Source organism: Patiria miniata, unplaced genomic scaffold (genome assembly GCF_015706575.1).
Source record: "Patiria miniata isolate m_02_andy unplaced genomic scaffold, ASM1570657v1 HiC_scaffold_14, whole genome shotgun sequence".
NCBI classification, from domain to species: Eukaryota; Metazoa; Echinodermata; class Asteroidea; order Valvatida; family Asterinidae; genus Patiria; species Patiria miniata.
Window position 1 is genome coordinate 645,248 of NW_024037052.1, and position 22,018 is coordinate 667,265.

The 22,018-nt window shown below is 44.0% G+C and overlaps 1 long non-coding RNA gene across 1 annotated transcript; it reads right to left on the reverse strand.

Moving 5' to 3' along the window:
• Positions 1–359: 359 nt before the first annotated feature.
• LOC119721838 lies at positions 360–4,992 on the reverse strand. The gene is made up of 2 exons (XR_005270311.1): positions 4,953–4,992; positions 360–3,344 (listed from the first exon to the last, which is right to left on the reverse strand). It is a non-coding gene; the product is annotated as an uncharacterized LOC119721838 (long non-coding RNA).
• Positions 4,993–22,018: the final 17,026 nt, after the last annotated feature.

Here is a 22,018-nt window from a genome sequence, read left to right on the forward strand (position 1 = left end):
TAGTAAAATTGTTGAACAAAATTGTAAGAAATCTATAAGTTTTAACTTCCTTTGACTTTTGGACCAAAAGTTTAGATTTTTTGACCGAAGAGGTATTTATGAATGGAAATAAATATGTGCTTGGCCGGTATTCTACACTTTGTTTAAGACCGGTTGAGTCTGGATGCTGATAACGACCCTTGCCTTTGGCTCCGGTCAGTATCATCATCCAGACTCCAAGCCGGTGTTGAACAGTGTTTAATATCGACCAACAAGCACACACATTTATTCCCTCATTGAAAAGATTACGATTTCAACTCGAGTCTTTTCTAGTTGAGTCTCAATGACAACTTAAATAATGGAGATATTAAACGCACAAGTGCAAGTCTCACATAATGTTATTTCACTCTTAGGGCCACTGGACATAACATACTAGTAGTACATACGTTACAGAATTCATATATTACATGTACATGCACTCTGTGAAAAGCAAGTCACAATGTGCAACATAAATTGTACCAGACAATAATTCAAACAATCACTCGTTCATTTTTAAAAAGCACATTGTTTGTACTCAGAACCTCTATCTTGACCGAAGAAAATAGACTTAAAACAACTAAATTACTGAACATAATCACAGCATCCATGCATGGGAAGTAGGATAATTTGTACAAAATATAACCATACATTGTTACAATAAACCAAATCTATTCTCACAAAAACATGTGTACATTCATTAGTTTACAGTTTTCGCAGTTAGCAAAAGAATAACTTGGACTACTTTATTGCAACAATTGCAGTTTCTGTAGGACCATGTCAAATAAATAAAGCTACCAGCATAACTGAAATAAAGAATTCAACAAACGCTCCGCCCCCCCCCCCCATTTTCCCATTTCTTGTCTTAGGTCCTTTAGTATCAATGTTGACTTTTTCCATCTCAAATGTCTGAAAGCTCAGTTATTAATTCATAAATTGCACAATTTTGTAAAAGTAAATGAATATACATAAACAAGTAAAACCATACAATATTTAAACCTTTTTTTTACATTTTGCATAGCAGAAATGATTTCTTTTAAACATAATTTACTGAAACCATTTCCCTATGTGATCACTTTTTTATATAATAAACATCATTTGAAATATATTGTCCAACACAATTAAACTAATAAAGACTTTAAGTATATCGTTTAAACAGGAGGCCTTTTTTTTTATACAAACCAACATATTTGTCAATATGATTGATGTGTATAGCTAACCTACATTCCACCTGTATTTCTGATTAATGAAATTAATAACAAAAAAGTGATCATTTTATGATCTTTATATTTATCTTAAATGTTTGTGGCAAAGTTGCAAATCACAAGCTAGCAAAGTAAATATCAAACCCTACATCATGTGCCATATACGAAAACCAAACTATAACAGCACAGAAACTAGACACAACTTATCTCTGGATAGCTATACACAATAGGATACAAGCAAAACAATTCTAGCTTTCTCACTCAAAAAGTGCTGGACTTTAGCCCCTTCTTAAAAATATATACGTATATATATCATGGATATTAATGTCCTAAAGAAAAATCTACCTATACTATATTCTGAGTTGTTGAAAAAGTTGGGTTCAATGTGTTAATAACAGTGGTTCAACAGCAAAACTGAATGCGCTTAATACCACATTTTGACTGTTTACCGAGACACAAATGAACAATAGGATGGAAGCTTCCAAGAAGTTACATAAGTTAAATATGAACCAGAGTACGTGGATGTGCAGAAACCATGTCAGATGTTGACAATCATGCCGCATCAATCAAGCATGCAGGGACTTGTCTTGTTTTCCTTAAACTTTGCAAAAGCAAGAGAAGAAAACAACGCCCTTACTTGTTCATTGTTATAGTCATAAAGCAATGTGATTGGTCAGGTCAATGACAAAAATGTTTCAGATGTCACTGGGCATATGGAAGATGTTCATATAAAGCTAGAATAAATGCAGTAAGCAAAGCTTTGTCTTGCATAGATCAATGTGCACCTCCACATTCTCATGAGTCACACTTCATATGCCTTCTAGCAGTGTTGCAGTACTCATACTCATACTCCAGTACATTTCGTACTCATGGAAATGTACTTGACTACACCACTGCCTTTTAAGTACAATGTATGCTAATATTGACTGCAATGAGTGGTACAATCAAACGATACCATTGCAAGGTGATCCATACCATATTGTAAGTATATTCTCAAGGAAGAGTGGAGGGAAAATATAGCACTCCACGGATCACTAAGTGAAACTCTTTTTACTGTACCACACGTTAGAACAGTCAATATTTACTTTGTATAAACACCTCACCTACAGATACACCGGACAGCTGATTATATACTCCTAATGCAAGACAATATTTATTCAATTTGTGTGTACTGAAATTCACTTGTTATTGCACTTCTGCAATCTTCCCCTTGACAAAATGTTCACACTGGTGTTGCGCTATCAAGAAATGGTCTGCAAGAGCACCCACATCAACACAGACCTCCAGTTGCAGTGATGTAGTTCTTTAGTTGCTGTGCTTTTAGCACTTTGGGTCATGGACTAGTCTTTTGGACAATAGGCGGTAGTACAGTAACAACAAGTGAAGCTTAAAGCATTATTCATACTTGCATAGGTTTGTCTGGGAAGCAAAAGCAGCTACCCTGCACACACGGCACACGCATGAGGCACGTAAACCAGTCAGTGCTACCAGGACAGAAGTACCCCATAATTAGCTCTGAAACCCTGAGCTATGCAACAATTGCACATGCAAGTCGGGTTGCTAGTGGTACCACACTGCAACCTTCAAGAATGACAGTATATACGCATTTCATGGGAGGGATGTTCCATGGAATTCCAATGAATTTCTTCCAATGGAACTAATGAATTATGTATGGGTGTAACAGAACAAATACAACATGGTTCATTTCGGGTAAGTAGTGTATTACTTGTCCACGTTAGGAGGTATGGTAGTCCACATCAGCCCACCTTGGCACCAGTGATTTCACACTACCTCCTCTCACTCAGTGTAACTTGCCACTACTATTTCTCTGATCATGTTGCAATTTGTACAATACCATCAGCTGACACAATCTATGGGTGAGATGTTTAAGAGACTGGGCTCATGAAGAGCCAGTGCACATGCCTGAGGCTTAATGGCTTGTTACACCAGCGTGGAATTGACCACATCATGAGTCCGAGGTGTCGATATTGCCTGCGGTGCTGAAGGTCTAAGGTAGGTTGGGTGACTTTGTTGCGTCGTGTGCTGAAGACTGAACTGACGGGGTTGCTGCCGGTGCGGTTCTTTCTGGGGAGGGGCATTAATTGTGGCGTTGATTTCCAGGGTCTGTGTACAGGCAGAAATGCAAAGAAAATTATTGTTAAAAAGATTACTTTTTGTTCCAAAATTTCATATTGCAATTCTCAGGCAATTGGGCATGTTTCCAAGTGCATAAACAAAACCTGGAAATGTACATGTACATGCATTTTAATAGCATTCAGGTAAAATGCAACAACATTTTCCACATGAAATCCTCTGTATTACAAAAATACATGACCAATGCACAAACACAAAAACACGTATTTCAAGAAGCAATTAGGAAGAAACTACATTACTGCCATAGAGCTACACTGAATTACTAGAGTGCTGACTCGATGTACAAAGTGATGGCTGATGGGCGCATCCATGTTTGTGCACAAACCTATGGAAAACTCAAACTTTTGTACGGCTATTTGTATCTGCGTTTGTATTCCATACAGGTGTGCTATCAAAGCCGATACACTCAAACTGAAATGCACAGTAAATTGAGTGTTTCATTTGCTCTGCGAAAATGTGTGCGCATATCTGCTGCAGCTGATTTTTGCCGTGACGTTTTTTAACCGTCATAATGCGCTTAACTTGCTTGCGTACATGTATGTAGCACTTGCACGTTGCATTTAGAGTACACTTTCAAAATGCAATCCATCTAATTTCATTATGTTCTACAAACACGAACGTGAATTCAAAATGGCTGTGAGCAAGATGGTATAAAGTATCTCCATCCCAAGCTGGAGATATGATCCCAATTTCAGACCAAAGACCCAGGCAGGGGTAGCTTCCACCGCCGGTGACACAAGTTGCACCTCCCCCTTACCCCCCCCCCCCCCCCTTCCCTCCCCGATAGACGTCACACGGAAAAAAGGTTACAGTTACTTAACAAAAACTTCGATGAAAACCGGCGTCTTCTCTCTTCGCAGCATTCAAAAGCTCCCTGTGGCAGAAAAAAAGAGCAAGTATACATTGTAAATTCAATATCCAAATTTTCTGACATCACGTCCTGTCATCAAACCTCCAATACATTTCCATTTTATCAACAAGTACTGTATGTCCAACTTGCCATCTCAAACTCCAAAGATATACCCCAAGGTCTACCTCCACGTTAAAATCCAGCAAGCCCATTCAAATGCAAGGAAGCGCATCAAAACAGAGACGTTTTGCAAGGAGAAACATTACTCATTTACCTGTGGGAGATGAATGCTGCACTTGGACGACCTTACTTCTGTGCCCTTCATCTTCAATCTGCACACACAGAAAAGAGAAAACTGGGAAGAAACAAAAAGTGTTAGTGAAATGTCAAAACTCTGCATCTTTGAACATTCAACGAAGACGAACGGAACTGAAACAAGGGGTGAACACAGTGGGCCCGGACAAATAGGGAGACGAAACAGACAGACATGAACAGAACGCAACAAAACAGCCGGCAACCCACCACACACACTTTCACAACGGTCGTCCTGGGGCTAAGACCTGCAAAGAGGACATATCTCCATCCCAAGCTGGAGATATGATCCCAATTTCAGACCAAAGACCCAGGCAGGGGTAGCTTCCACCGCCGGTGACACAAGTTTCACCTCCCCCTTACCCCCCCCCCTTCCCTCCCCGATAGACGTCACACGGAAAAAAGGTTACAGTTACTTAACAAAAACTTCGATGAAAACCGGCGTCTTCTCTCTTCGCAGCATTCAAAAGCTCCCTGTGGCAGAAAAAAAGAGCAAGTATACATTGTAAATTCAATATCCAATTTTCTGACATCACGTCCTGTCATCAAACCTCCAATACATTTCCATTTTATCAACAAGTACTGTATGTCCAACTTGCCATCTCAAACTCCAAAGATATACCCCAAGGTCTACCTCCACGTTAAAATCCAGCAAGCCCATTCAAATGCAAGGAAGCGCATCAAAACAGAGACGTTTTGCAAGGAGAAACATTACTCATTTACCTGTGGGAGATGAATGCTGCACTTGGACGACCTTACTTCTGTGCCCTTCATCTTCAATCTGCACACACAGAAAAGAGAAAACTGGGAAGAAACAAAAAGTGTTAGTGAAATGTCAAAACTCTGCATCTTTGAACATTCAACGAAGACGAACGGAACTGAAACAAGGGGTGAACACAGTGGGCCCGGACAAATAGGGAGACGAAACAGACAGACATGAACAGAACGCAACAAAACAGCCGGCAACCCACCACACACACTTTCACAACGGTCGTCCTGGGGCTAAGACCTGCAAAGAGGACATATCTCCATCCCAAGCTGGAGATATGATCCCAATTTCAGACCAAAGACCCAGGCAGGGGTAGCTTCCACCGCCGGTGACACAAGTTTCACCTCCCCCTTACCCCCCCCCCTTCCCTCCCCGATAGACGTCACACGGAAAAAAGGTTACAGTTACTTAACAAAAACTTCGATGAAAACCGGCGTCTTCTCTCTTCGCAGCATTCAAAAGCTCCCTGTGGCAGAAAAAAAGAGCAAGTATACATTGTAAATTCAATATCCCAATTTTCTGACATCACGTCCTGTCATCAAACCTCCAATACATTTCCATTTTATCAACAAGTACTGTATGTCCAACTTGCCATCTCAAACTCCAAAGATATACCCCAAGGTCTACCTCCACGTTAAAATCCAGCAAGCCCATTCAAATGCAAGGAAGCGCATCAAAACAGAGACGTTTTGCAAGGAGAAACATTACTCATTTACCTGTGGGAGATGAATGCTGCACTTGGACGACCTTACTTCTGTGCCCTTCATCTTCAATCTGCACACACAGAAAAGAGAAAACTGGGAAGAAACAAAAAGTGTTAGTGAAATGTCAAAACTCTGCATCTTTGAACATTCAACGAAGACGAACGGAACTGAAACAAGGGGTGAACACAGTGGGCCCGGACAAATAGGGAGACGAAACAGACAGACATGAACAGAACGCAACAAAACAGCCGGCAACCCACCACACACACTTTCACAACGGTCGTCCTGGGGCTAAGACCTGCAAAGAGGACATATCTCCATCCCAAGCTGGAGATATGATCCCAATTTCAGACCAAAGACCCAGGCAGGGGTAGCTTCCACCGCCGGTGACACAAGTTTCACCTCCCCCTTACCCCCCCCCCTTCCCTCCCCGATAGACGTCACACGGAAAAAAGGTTACAGTTACTTAACAAAAACTTCGATGAAAACCGGCGTCTTCTCTCTTCGCAGCATTCAAAAGCTCCCTGTGGCAGAAAAAAAGAGCAAGTATACATTGTAAATTCAATATCCAAATTTTCTGACATCACGTCCTGTCATCAAACCTCCAATACATTTCCATTTTATCAACAAGTACTGTATGTCCAACTTGCCATCTCAAACTCCAAAGATATACCCCAAGGTCTACCTCCACGTTAAAATCCAGCAAGCCCATTCAAATGCAAGGAAGCGCATCAAAACAGAGACGTTTTGCAAGGAGAAACATTACTCATTTACCTGTGGGAGATGAATGCTGCACTTGGACGACCTTACTTCTGTGCCCTTCATCTTCAATCTGCACACACAGAAAAGAGAAAACTGGGAAGAAACAAAAAGTGTTAGTGAAATGTCAAAACTCTGCATCTTTGAACATTCAACGAAGACGAACGGAACTGAAACAAGGGGTGAACACAGTGGGCCCGGACAAATAGGGAGACGAAACAGACAGACATGAACAGAACGCAACAAAACAGCCGGCAACCCACCACACACACTTTCACAACGGTCGTCCTGGGGCTAAGACCTGCAAAGAGGACATATCTCCATCCCAAGCTGGAGATATGATCCCAATTTCAGACCAAAGACCCAGGCAGGGGTAGCTTCCACCGCCGGTGACACAAGTTTCACCTCCCCCTTACCCCCCCCCCTTCCCTCCCCGATAGACGTCACACGGAAAAAAGGTTACAGTTACTTAACAAAAACTTCGATGAAAACCGGCGTCTTCTCTCTTCGCAGCATTCAAAAGCTCCCTGTGGCAGAAAAAAAGAGCAAGTATACATTGTAAATTCAATATCCAAATTTTCTGACATCACGTCCTGTCATCAAACCTCCAATACATTTCCATTTTATCAACAAGTACTGTATGTCCAACTTGCCATCTCAAACTCCAAAGATATACCCCAAGGTCTACCTCCACGTTAAAATCCAGCAAGCCCATTCAAATGCAAGGAAGCGCATCAAAACAGAGACGTTTTGCAAGGAGAAACATTACTCATTTACCTGTGGGAGATGAATGCTGCACTTGGACGACCTTACTTCTGTGCCCTTCATCTTCAATCTGCACACACAGAAAAGAGAAAACTGGGAAGAAACAAAAAGTGTTAGTGAAATGTCAAAACTCTGCATCTTTGAACATTCAACGAAGACGAACGGAACTGAAACAAGGGGTGAACACAGTGGGCCCGGACAAATAGGGAGACGAAACAGACAGACATGAACAGAACGCAACAAAACAGCCGGCAACCCACCACACACACTTTCACAACGGTCGTCCTGGGGCTAAGACCTGCAAAGAGGACATATCTCCATCCCAAGCTGGAGATATGATCCCAATTTCAGACCAAAGACCCAGGCAGGGGTAGCTTCCACCGCCGGTGACACAAGTTTCACCTCCCCCTTACCCCCCCCCCCTTCCCTCCCCGATAGACGTCACACGGAAAAAAGGTTACAGTTACTTAACAAAAACTTCGATGAAAACCGGCGTCTTCTCTCTTCGCAGCATTCAAAAGCTCCCTGTGGCAGAAAAAAAGAGCAAGTATACATTGTAAATTCAATATCCAAATTTTCTGACATCACGTCCTGTCATCAAACCTCCAATACATTTCCATTTTATCAACAAGTACTGTATGTCCAACTTGCCATCTCAAACTCCAAAGATATACCCCAAGGTCTACCTCCACGTTAAAATCCAGCAAGCCCATTCAAATGCAAGGAAGCGCATCAAAACAGAGACGTTTTGCAAGGAGAAACATTACTCATTTACCTGTGGGAGATGAATGCTGCACTTGGACGACCTTACTTCTGTGCCCTTCATCTTCAATCTGCACACACAGAAAAGAGAAAACTGGGAAGAAACAAAAAGTGTTAGTGAAATGTCAAAACTCTGCATCTTTGAACATTCAACGAAGACGAACGGAACTGAAACAAGGGGTGAACACAGTGGGCCCGGACAAATAGGGAGACGAAACAGACAGACATGAACAGAACGCAACAAAACAGCCGGCAACCCACCACACACACTTTCACAACGGTCGTCCTGGGGCTAAGACCTGCAAAGAGGACATATCTCCATCCCAAGCTGGAGATATGATCCCAATTTCAGACCAAAGACCCAGGCAGGGGTAGCTTCCACCGCCGGTGACACAAGTTTCACCTCCCCCTTACCCCCCCCCCTTCCCTCCCCGATAGACGTCACACGGAAAAAAGGTTACAGTTACTTAACAAAAACTTCGATGAAAACCGGCGTCTTCTCTCTTCGCAGCATTCAAAAGCTCCCTGTGGCAGAAAAAAAGAGCAAGTATACATTGTAAATTCAATATCCAAATTTTCTGACATCACGTCCTGTCATCAAACCTCCAATACATTTCCATTTTATCAACAAGTACTGTATGTCCAACTTGCCATCTCAAACTCCAAAGATATACCCCAAGGTCTACCTCCACGTTAAAATCCAGCAAGCCCATTCAAATGCAAGGAAGCGCATCAAAACAGAGACGTTTTGCAAGGAGAAACATTACTCATTTACCTGTGGGAGATGAATGCTGCACTTGGACGACCTTACTTCTGTGCCCTTCATCTTCAATCTGCACACACAGAAAAGAGAAAACTGGGAAGAAACAAAAAGTGTTAGTGAAATGTCAAAACTCTGCATCTTTGAACATTCAACGAAGACGAACGGAACTGAAACAAGGGGTGAACACAGTGGGCCCGGACAAATAGGGAGACGAAACAGACAGACATGAACAGAACGCAACAAAACAGCCGGCAACCCACCACACACACTTTCACAACGGTCGTCCTGGGGCTAAGACCTGCAAAGAGGACATATCTCCATCCCAAGCTGGAGATATGATCCCAATTTCAGACCAAAGACCCAGGCAGGGGTAGCTTCCACCGCCGGTGACACAAGTTTCACCTCCCCCTTACCCCCCCCCTTCCCTCCCCGATAGACGTCACACGGAAAAAAGGTTACAGTTACTTAACAAAAACTTCGATGAAAACCGGCGTCTTCTCTCTTCGCAGCATTCAAAAGCTCCCTGTGGCAGAAAAAAAGAGCAAGTATACATTGTAAATTCAATATCCAAATTTTCTGACATCACGTCCTGTCATCAAACCTCCAATACATTTCCATTTTATCAACAAGTACTGTATGTCCAACTTGCCATCTCAAACTCCAAAGATATACCCCAAGGTCTACCTCCACGTTAAAATCCAGCAAGCCCATTCAAATGCAAGGAAGCGCATCAAAACAGAGACGTTTTGCAAGGAGAAACATTACTCATTTACCTGTGGGAGATGAATGCTGCACTTGGACGACCTTACTTCTGTGCCCTTCATCTTCAATCTGCACACACAGAAAAGAGAAAACTGGGAAGAAACAAAAAGTGTTAGTGAAATGTCAAAACTCTGCATCTTTGAACATTCAACGAAGACGAACGGAACTGAAACAAGGGGTGAACACAGTGGGCCCGGACAAATAGGGAGACGAAACAGACAGACATGAACAGAACGCAACAAAACAGCCGGCAACCCACCACACACACTTTCACAACGGTCGTCCTGGGGCTAAGACCTGCAAAGAGGACATATCTCCATCCCAAGCTGGAGATATGATCCCAATTTCAGACCAAAGACCCAGGCAGGGGTAGCTTCCACCGCCGGTGACACAAGTTTCACCTCCCCCTTACCCCCCCCCCTTCCCTCCCCGATAGACGTCACACGGAAAAAAGGTTACAGTTACTTAACAAAAACTTCGATGAAAACCGGCGTCTTCTCTCTTCGCAGCATTCAAAAGCTCCCTGTGGCAGAAAAAAAGAGCAAGTATACATTGTAAATTCAATATCCAAATTTTCTGACATCACGTCCTGTCATCAAACCTCCAATACATTTCCATTTTATCAACAAGTACTGTATGTCCAACTTGCCATCTCAAACTCCAAAGATATACCCCAAGGTCTACCTCCACGTTAAAATCCAGCAAGCCCATTCAAATGCAAGGAAGCGCATCAAAACAGAGACGTTTTGCAAGGAGAAACATTACTCATTTACCTGTGGGAGATGAATGCTGCACTTGGACGACCTTACTTCTGTGCCCTTCATCTTCAATCTGCACACACAGAAAAGAGAAAACTGGGAAGAAACAAAAAGTGTTAGTGAAATGTCAAAACTCTGCATCTTTGAACATTCAACGAAGACGAACGGAACTGAAACAAGGGGTGAACACAGTGGGCCCGGACAAATAGGGAGACGAAACAGACAGACATGAACAGAACGCAACAAAACAGCCGGCAACCCACCACACACACTTTCACAACGGTCGTCCTGGGGCTAAGACCTGCAAAGAGGACATATCTCCATCCCAAGCTGGAGATATGATCCCAATTTCAGACCAAAGACCCAGGCAGGGGTAGCTTCCACCGCCGGTGACACAAGTTTCACCTCCCCCTTACCCCCCCCCTTCCCTCCCCGATAGACGTCACACGGAAAAAAGGTTACAGTTACTTAACAAAAACTTCGATGAAAACCGGCGTCTTCTCTCTTCGCAGCATTCAAAAGCTCCCTGTGGCAGAAAAAAAGAGCAAGTATACATTGTAAATTCAATATCCAAATTTTCTGACATCACGTCCTGTCATCAAACCTCCAATACATTTCCATTTTATCAACAAGTACTGTATGTCCAACTTGCCATCTCAAACTCCAAAGATATACCCCAAGGTCTACCTCCACGTTAAAATCCAGCAAGCCCATTCAAATGCAAGGAAGCGCATCAAAACAGAGACGTTTTGCAAGGAGAAACATTACTCATTTACCTGTGGGAGATGAATGCTGCACTTGGACGACCTTACTTCTGTGCCCTTCATCTTCAATCTGCACACACAGAAAAGAGAAAACTGGGAAGAAACAAAAAGTGTTAGTGAAATGTCAAAACTCTGCATCTTTGAACATTCAACGAAGACGAACGGAACTGAAACAAGGGGTGAACACAGTGGGCCCGGACAAATAGGGAGACGAAACAGACAGACATGAACAGAACGCAACAAAACAGCCGGCAACCCACCACACACACTTTCACAACGGTCGTCCTGGGGCTAAGACCTGCAAAGAGGACATATCTCCATCCCAAGCTGGAGATATGATCCCAATTTCAGACCAAAGACCCAGGCAGGGGTAGCTTCCACCGCCGGTGACACAAGTTTCACCTCCCCCTTACCCCCCCCCTTCCCTCCCCGATAGACGTCACACGGAAAAAAGGTTACAGTTACTTAACAAAAACTTCGATGAAAACCGGCGTCTTCTCTCTTCGCAGCATTCAAAAGCTCCCTGTGGCAGAAAAAAAGAGCAAGTATACATTGTAAATTCAATATCCAATTTTCTGACATCACGTCCTGTCATCAAACCTCCAATACATTTCCATTTTATCAACAAGTACTGTATGTCCAACTTGCCATCTCAAACTCCAAAGATATACCCCAAGGTCTACCTCCACGTTAAAATCCAGCAAGCCCATTCAAATGCAAGGAAGCGCATCAAAACAGAGACGTTTTGCAAGGAGAAACATTACTCATTTACCTGTGGGAGATGAATGCTGCACTTGGACGACCTTACTTCTGTGCCCTTCATCTTCAATCTGCACACACAGAAAAGAGAAAACTGGGAAGAAACAAAAAGTGTTAGTGAAATGTCAAAACTCTGCATCTTTGAACATTCAACGAAGACGAACGGAACTGAAACAAGGGGTGAACACAGTGGGCCCGGACAAATAGGGAGACGAAACAGACAGACATGAACAGAACGCAACAAAACAGCCGGCAACCCACCACACACACTTTCACAACGGTCGTCCTGGGGCTAAGACCTGCAAAGAGGACATATCTCCATCCCAAGCTGGAGATATGATCCCAATTTCAGACCAAAGACCCAGGCAGGGGTAGCTTCCACCGCCGGTGACACAAGTTTCACCTCCCCCTTACCCCCCCCCCTTCCCTCCCCGATAGACGTCACACGGAAAAAAGGTTACAGTTACTTAACAAAAACTTCGATGAAAACCGGCGTCTTCTCTCTTCGCAGCATTCAAAAGCTCCCTGTGGCAGAAAAAAAGAGCAAGTATACATTGTAAATTCAATATCCCAATTTTCTGACATCACGTCCTGTCATCAAACCTCCAATACATTTCCATTTTATCAACAAGTACTGTATGTCCAACTTGCCATCTCAAACTCCAAAGATATACCCCAAGGTCTACCTCCACGTTAAAATCCAGCAAGCCCATTCAAATGCAAGGAAGCGCATCAAAACAGAGACGTTTTGCAAGGAGAAACATTACTCATTTACCTGTGGGAGATGAATGCTGCACTTGGACGACCTTACTTCTGTGCCCTTCATCTTCAATCTGCACACACAGAAAAGAGAAAACTGGGAAGAAACAAAAAGTGTTAGTGAAATGTCAAAACTCTGCATCTTTGAACATTCAACGAAGACGAACGGAACTGAAACAAGGGGTGAACACAGTGGGCCCGGACAAATAGGGAGACGAAACAGACAGACATGAACAGAACGCAACAAAACAGCCGGCAACCCACCACACACACTTTCACAACGGTCGTCCTGGGGCTAAGACCTGCAAAGAGGACATATCTCCATCCCAAGCTGGAGATATGATCCCAATTTCAGACCAAAGACCCAGGCAGGGGTAGCTTCCACCGCCGGTGACACAAGTTTCACCTCCCCCTTACCCCCCCCCTTCCCTCCCCGATAGACGTCACACGGAAAAAAGGTTACAGTTACTTAACAAAAACTTCGATGAAAACCGGCGTCTTCTCTCTTCGCAGCATTCAAAAGCTCCCTGTGGCAGAAAAAAAGAGCAAGTATACATTGTAAATTCAATATCCAATTTTCTGACATCACGTCCTGTCATCAAACCTCCAATACATTTCCATTTTATCAACAAGTACTGTATGTCCAACTTGCCATCTCAAACTCCAAAGATATACCCCAAGGTCTACCTCCACGTTAAAATCCAGCAAGCCCATTCAAATGCAAGGAAGCGCATCAAAACAGAGACGTTTTGCAAGGAGAAACATTACTCATTTACCTGTGGGAGATGAATGCTGCACTTGGACGACCTTACTTCTGTGCCCTTCATCTTCAATCTGCACACACAGAAAAGAGAAAACTGGGAAGAAACAAAAAGTGTTAGTGAAATGTCAAAACTCTGCATCTTTGAACATTCAACGAAGACGAACGGAACTGAAACAAGGGGTGAACACAGTGGGCCCGGACAAATAGGGAGACGAAACAGACAGACATGAACAGAACGCAACAAAACAGCCGGCAACCCACCACACACACTTTCACAACGGTCGTCCTGGGGCTAAGACCTGCAAAGAGGACATATCTCCATCCCAAGCTGGAGATATGATCCCAATTTCAGACCAAAGACCCAGGCAGGGGTAGCTTCCACCGCCGGTGACACAAGTTTCACCTCCCCCTTACCCCCCCCCTTCCCTCCCCGATAGACGTCACACGGAAAAAAGGTTACAGTTACTTAACAAAAACTTCGATGAAAACCGGCGTCTTCTCTCTTCGCAGCATTCAAAAGCTCCCTGTGGCAGAAAAAAAGAGCAAGTATACATTGTAAATTCAATATCCAAATTTTCTGACATCACGTCCTGTCATCAAACCTCCAATACATTTCCATTTTATCAACAAGTACTGTATGTCCAACTTGCCATCTCAAACTCCAAAGATATACCCCAAGGTCTACCTCCACGTTAAAATCCAGCAAGCCCATTCAAATGCAAGGAAGCGCATCAAAACAGAGACGTTTTGCAAGGAGAAACATTACTCATTTACCTGTGGGAGATGAATGCTGCACTTGGACGACCTTACTTCTGTGCCCTTCATCTTCAATCTGCACACACAGAAAAGAGAAAACTGGGAAGAAACAAAAAGTGTTAGTGAAATGTCAAAACTCTGCATCTTTGAACATTCAACGAAGACGAACGGAACTGAAACAAGGGGTGAACACAGTGGGCCCGGACAAATAGGGAGACGAAACAGACAGACATGAACAGAACGCAACAAAACAGCCGGCAACCCACCACACACACTTTCACAACGGTCGTCCTGGGGCTAAGACCTGCAAAGAGGACATATCTCCATCCCAAGCTGGAGATATGATCCCAATTTCAGACCAAAGACCCAGGCAGGGGTAGCTTCCACCGCCGGTGACACAAGTTTCACCTCCCCCTTACCCCCCCCCCCTTCCCTCCCCGATAGACGTCACACGGAAAAAAGGTTACAGTTACTTAACAAAAACTTCGATGAAAACCGGCGTCTTCTCTCTTCGCAGCATTCAAAAGCTCCCTGTGGCAGAAAAAAAGAGCAAGTATACATTGTAAATTCAATATCCAAATTTTCTGACATCACGTCCTGTCATCAAACCTCCAATACATTTCCATTTTATCAACAAGTACTGTATGTCCAACTTGCCATCTCAAACTCCAAAGATATACCCCAAGGTCTACCTCCACGTTAAAATCCAGCAAGCCCATTCAAATGCAAGGAAGCGCATCAAAACAGAGACGTTTTGCAAGGAGAAACATTACTCATTTACCTGTGGGAGATGAATGCTGCACTTGGACGACCTTACTTCTGTGCCCTTCATCTTCAATCTGCACACACAGAAAAGAGAAAACTGGGAAGAAACAAAAAGTGTTAGTGAAATGTCAAAACTCTGCATCTTTGAACATTCAACGAAGACGAACGGAACTGAAACAAGGGGTGAACACAGTGGGCCCGGACAAATAGGGAGACGAAACAGACAGACATGAACAGAACGCAACAAAACAGCCGGCAACCCACCACACACACTTTCACAACGGTCGTCCTGGGGCTAAGACCTGCAAAGAGGACATATCTCCATCCCAAGCTGGAGATATGATCCCAATTTCAGACCAAAGACCCAGGCAGGGGTAGCTTCCACCGCCGGTGACACAAGTTTCACCTCCCCCTTACCCCCCCCCCTTCCCTCCCCGATAGACGTCACACGGAAAAAAGGTTACAGTTACTTAACAAAAACTTCGATGAAAACCGGCGTCTTCTCTCTTCGCAGCATTCAAAAGCTCCCTGTGGCAGAAAAAAAGAGCAAGTATACATTGTAAATTCAATATCCAAATTTTCTGACATCACGTCCTGTCATCAAACCTCCAATACATTTCCATTTTATCAACAAGTACTGTATGTCCAACTTGCCATCTCAAACTCCAAAGATATACCCCAAGGTCTACCTCCACGTTAAAATCCAGCAAGCCCATTCAAATGCAAGGAAGCGCATCAAAACAGAGACGTTTTGCAAGGAGAAACATTACTCATTTACCTGTGGGAGATGAATGCTGCACTTGGACGACCTTACTTCTGTGCCCTTCATCTTCAATCTGCACACACAGAAAAGAGAAAACTGGGAAGAAACAAAAAGTGTTAGTGAAATGTCAAAACTCTGCATCTTTGAACATTCAACGAAGACGAACGGAACTGAAACAAGGGGTGAACACAGTGGGCCCGGACAAATAGGGAGACGAAACAGACAGACATGAACAGAACGCAACAAAACAGCCGGCAACCCACCACACACACTTTCACAACGGTCGTCCTGGGGCTAAGACCTGCAAAGAGGACATATCTCCATCCCAAGCTGGAGATATGATCCCAATTTCAGACCAAAGACCCAGGCAGGGGTAGCTTCCACCGCCGGTGACACAAGTTTCACCTCCCCCTTACCCCCCCCCCTTCCCTCCCCGATAGACGTCACACGGAAAAAAGGTTACAGTTACTTAACAAAAACTTCGATGAAAACCGGCGTCTTCTCTCTTCGCAGCATTCAAAAGCTCCCTGTGGCAGAAAAAAAGAGCAAGTATACATTGTAAATTCAATATCCAAATTTTCTGACATCACGTCCTGTCATCAAACCTCCAATACATTTCCATTTTATCAACAAGTACTGTATGTCCAACTTGCCATCTCAAACTCCAAAGATATACCCCAAGGTCTACCTCCACGTTAAAATCCAGCAAGCCCATTCAAATGCAAGGAAGCGCATCAAAACAGAGACGTTTTGCAAGGAGAAACATTACTCATTTACCTGTGGGAGATGAATGCTGCACTTGGACGACCTTACTTCTGTGCCCTTCATCTTCAATCTGCACACACAGAAAAGAGAAAACTGGGAAGAAACAAAAAGTGTTAGTGAAATGTCAAAACTCTGCATCTTTGAACATTCAACGAAGACGAACGGAACTGAAACAAGGGGTGAACACAGTGGGCCCGGACAAATAGGGAGACGAAACAGACAGACATGAACAGAACGCAACAAAACAGCCGGCAACCCACCACACACACTTTCACAACGGTCGTCCTGGGGCTAAGACCTGCAAAGAGGACATATCTCCATCCCAAGCTGGAGATATGATCCCAATTTCAGACCAAAGACCCAGGCAGGGGTAGCTTCCACCGCCGGTGACACAAGTTTCACCTCCCCCTTACCCCCCCCCTTCCCTCCCCGATAGACGTCACACGGAAAAAAGGTTACAGTTACTTAACAAAAACTTCGATGAAAACCGGCGTCTTCTCTCTTCGCAGCATTCAAAAGCTCCCTGTGGCAGAAAAAAAGAGCAAGTATACATTGTAAATTCAATATCCAAATTTTCTGACATCACGTCCTGTCATCAAACCTCCAATACATTTCCATTTTATCAACAAGTACTGTATGTCCAACTTGCCATCTCAAACTCCAAAGATATACCCCAAGGTCTACCTCCACGTTAAAATCCAGCAAGCCCATTCAAATGCAAGGAAGCGCATCAAAACAGAGACGTTTTGCAAGGAGAAACATTACTCATTTACCTGTGGGAGATGAATGCTGCACTTGGACGACCTTACTTCTGTGCCCTTCATCTTCAATCTGCACACACAGAAAAGAGAAAACTGGGAAGAAACAAAAAGTGTTAGTGAAATGTCAAAACTCTGCATCTTTGAACATTCAACGAAGACGAACGGAACTGAAACAAGGGGTGAACACAGTGGGCCCGGACAAATAGGGAGACGAAACAGACAGACATGAACAGAACGCAACAAAACAGCCGGCAACCCACCACACACACTTTCACAACGGTCGTCCTGGGGCTAAGACCTGCAAAGAGGACATATCTCCATCCCAAGCTGGAGATATGATCCCAATTTCAGACCAAAGACCCAGGCAGGGGTAGCTTCCACCGCCGGTGACACAAGTTTCACCTCCCCCTTACCCCCCCCCTTCCCTCCCCGATAGACGTCACACGGAAAAAAGGTTACAGTTACTTAACAAAAACTTCGATGAAAACCGGCGTCTTCTCTCTTCGCAGCATTCAAAAGCTCCCTGTGGCAGAAAAAAAGAGCAAGTATACATTGTAAATTCAATATCCAAATTTTCTGACATCACGTCCTGTCATCAAACCTCCAATACATTTCCATTTTATCAACAAGTACTGTATGTCCAACTTGCCATCTCAAACTCCAAAGATATACCCCAAGGTCTACCTCCACGTTAAAATCCAGCAAGCCCATTCAAATGCAAGGAAGCGCATCAAAACAGAGACGTTTTGCAAGGAGAAACATTACTCATTTACCTGTGGGAGATGAATGCTGCACTTGGACGACCTTACTTCTGTGCCCTTCATCTTCAATCTGCACACACAGAAAAGAGAAAACTGGGAAGAAACAAAAAGTGTTAGTGAAATGTCAAAACTCTGCATCTTTGAACATTCAACGAAGACGAACGGAACTGAAACAAGGGGTGAACACAGTGGGCCCGGACAAATAGGGAGACGAAACAGACAGACATGAACAGAACGCAACAAAACAGCCGGCAACCCACCACACACACTTTCACAACGGTCGTCCTGGGGCTAAGACCTGCAAAGAGGACATATCTCCATCCCAAGCTGGAGATATGATCCCAATTTCAGACCAAAGACCCAGGCAGGGGTAGCTTCCACCGCCGGTGACACAAGTTTCACCTCCCCCTTACCCCCCCCCCTTCCCTCCCCGATAGACGTCACACGGAAAAAAGGTTACAGTTACTTAACAAAAACTTCGATGAAAACCGGCGTCTTCTCTCTTCGCAGCATTCAAAAGCTCCCTGTGGCAGAAAAAAAGAGCAAGTATACATTGTAAATTCAATATCCAAATTTTCTGACATCACGTCCTGTCATCAAACCTCCAATACATTTCCATTTTATCAACAAGTACTGTATGTCCAACTTGCCATCTCAAACTCCAAAGATATACCCCAAGGTCTACCTCCACGTTAAAATCCAGCAAGCCCATTCAAATGCAAGGAAGCGCATCAAAACAGAGACGTTTTGCAAGGAGAAACATTACTCATTTACCTGTGGGAGATGAATGCTGCACTTGGACGACCTTACTTCTGTGCCCTTCATCTTCAATCTGCACACACAGAAAAGAGAAAACTGGGAAGAAACAAAAAGTGTTAGTGAAATGTCAAAACTCTGCATCTTTGAACATTCAACGAAGACGAACGGAACTGAAACAAGGGGTGAACACAGTGGGCCCGGACAAATAGGGAGACGAAACAGACAGACATGAACAGAACGCAACAAAACAGCCGGCAACCCACCACACACACTTTCACAACGGTCGTCCTGGGGCTAAGACCTGCAAAGAGGACATATCTCCATCCCAAGCTGGAGATATGATCCCAATTTCAGACCAAAGACCCAGGCAGGGGTAGCTTCCACCGCCGGTGACACAAGTTTCACCTCCCCCTTACCCCCCCCCTTCCCTCCCCGATAGACGTCACACGGAAAAAAGGTTACAGTTACTTAACAAAAACTTCGATGAAAACCGGCGTCTTCTCTCTTCGCAGCATTCAAAAGCTCCCTGTGGCAGAAAAAAAGAGCAAGTATACATTGTAAATTCAATATCCAAATTTTCTGACATCACGTCCTGTCATCAAACCTCCAATACATTTCCATTTTATCAACAAGTACTGTATGTCCAACTTGCCATCTCAAACTCCAAAGATATACCCCAAGGTCTACCTCCACGTTAAAATCCAGCAAGCCCATTCAAATGCAAGGAAGCGCATCAAAACAGAGACGTTTTGCAAGGAGAAACATTACTCATTTACCTGTGGGAGATGAATGCTGCACTTGGACGACCTTACTTCTGTGCCCTTCATCTTCAATCTGCACACACAGAAAAGAGAAAACTGGGAAGAAACAAAAAGTGTTAGTGAAATGTCAAAACTCTGCATCTTTGAACATTCAACGAAGACGAACGGAACTGAAACAAGGGGTGAACACAGTGGGCCCGGACAAATAGGGAGACGAAACAGACAGACATGAACAGAACGCAACAAAACAGCCGGCAACCCACCACACACACTTTCACAACGGTCGTCCTGGGGCTAAGACCTGCAAAGAGGACATATCTCCATCCCAAGCTGGAGATATGATCCCAATTTCAGACCAAAGACCCAGGCAGGGGTAGCTTCCACCGCCGGTGACACAAGTTTCACCTCCCCCTTACCCCCCCCCCTTCCCTCCCCGATAGACGTCACACGGAAAAAAGGTTACAGTTACTTAACAAAAACTTCGATGAAAACCGGCGTCTTCTCTCTTCGCAGCATTCAAAAGCTCCCTGTGGCAGAAAAAAAGAGCAAGTATACATTGTAAATTCAATATCCAATTTTCTGACATCACGTCCTGTCATCAAACCTCCAATACATTTCCATTTTATCAACAAGTACTGTATGTCCAACTTGCCATCTCAAACTCCAAAGATATACCCCAAGGTCTACCTCCACGTTAAAATCCAGCAAGCCCATTCAAATGCAAGGAAGCGCATCAAAACAGAGACGTTTTGCAAGGAGAAACATTACTCATTTACCTGTGGGAGATGAATGCTGCACTTGGACGACCTTACTTCTGTGCCCTTCATCTTCAATCTGCACACACAGAAAAGAGAAAACTGGGAAGAAACAAAAAGTGTTAGTGAAATGTCAAAACTCTGCATCTTTGAACATTCAACGAAGACGAACGGAACTGAAACAAGGGGTGAACACAGTGGGCCCGGACAAATAGGGAGACGAAACAGACAGACATGAACAGAACGCAACAAAACAGCCGGCAACCCACCACACACACTTTCACAACGGTCGTCCTGGGGCTAAGACCTGCAAAGAGGACATATCTCCATCCCAAGCTGGAGATATGATCCCAATTTCAGACCAAAGACCCAGGCAGGGTAGCTTCCACCGCCGGTGACACAAGTTTCACCTCCCCCTTACCCCCCCCCCTTCCCTCCCCGATAGACGTCACACGGAAAAAAGGTTACAGTTACTTAACAAAAACTTCGATGAAAACCGGCGTCTTCTCTCTTCGCAGCATTCAAAAGCTCCCTGTGGCAGAAAAAAAGAGCAAGTATACATTGTAAATTCAATATCCAAATTTTCTGACATCACGTCCTGTCATCAAACCTCCAATACATTTCCATTTTATCAACAAGTACTGTATGTCCAACTTGCCATCTCAAACTCCAAAGATATACCCCAAGGTCTACCTCCACGTTAAAATCCAGCAAGCCCATTCAAATGCAAGGAAGCGCATCAAAACAGAGACGTTTTGCAAGGAGAAACATTACTCATTTACCTGTGGGAGATGAATGCTGCACTTGGACGACCTTACTTCTGTGCCCTTCATCTTCAATCTGCACACACAGAAAAGAGAAAACTGGGAAGAAACAAAAAGTGTTAGTGAAATGTCAAAACTCTGCATCTTTGAACATTCAACGAAGACGAACGGAACTGAAACAAGGGGTGAACACAGTGGGCCCGGACAAATAGGGAGACGAAACAGACAGACATGAACAGAACGCAACAAAACAGCCGGCAACCCACCACACACACTTTCACAACGGTCGTCCTGGGGCTAAGACCTGCAAAGAGGACATATCTCCATCCCAAGCTGGAGATATGATCCCAATTTCAGACCAAAGACCCAGGCAGGGGTAGCTTCCACCGCCGGTGACACAAGTTTCACCTCCCCCTTACCCCCCCCCCCTTCCCTCCCCGATAGACGTCACACGGAAAAAAGGTTACAGTTACTTAACAAAAACTTCGATGAAAACCGGCGTCTTCTCTCTTCGCAGCATTCAAAAGCTCCCTGTGGCAGAAAAAAAGAGCAAGTATACATTGTAAATTCAATATCCAAATTTTCTGACATCACGTCCTGTCATCAACCTCCAATACATTTCCATTTTATCAACAAGTACTGTATGTCCAACTTGCCATCTCAAACTCCAAAGATATACCCCAAGGTCTACCTCCACGTTAAAATCCAGCAAGCCCATTCAAATGCAAGGAAGCGCATCAAAACAGAGACGTTTTGCAAGGAGAAACATTACTCATTTACCTGTG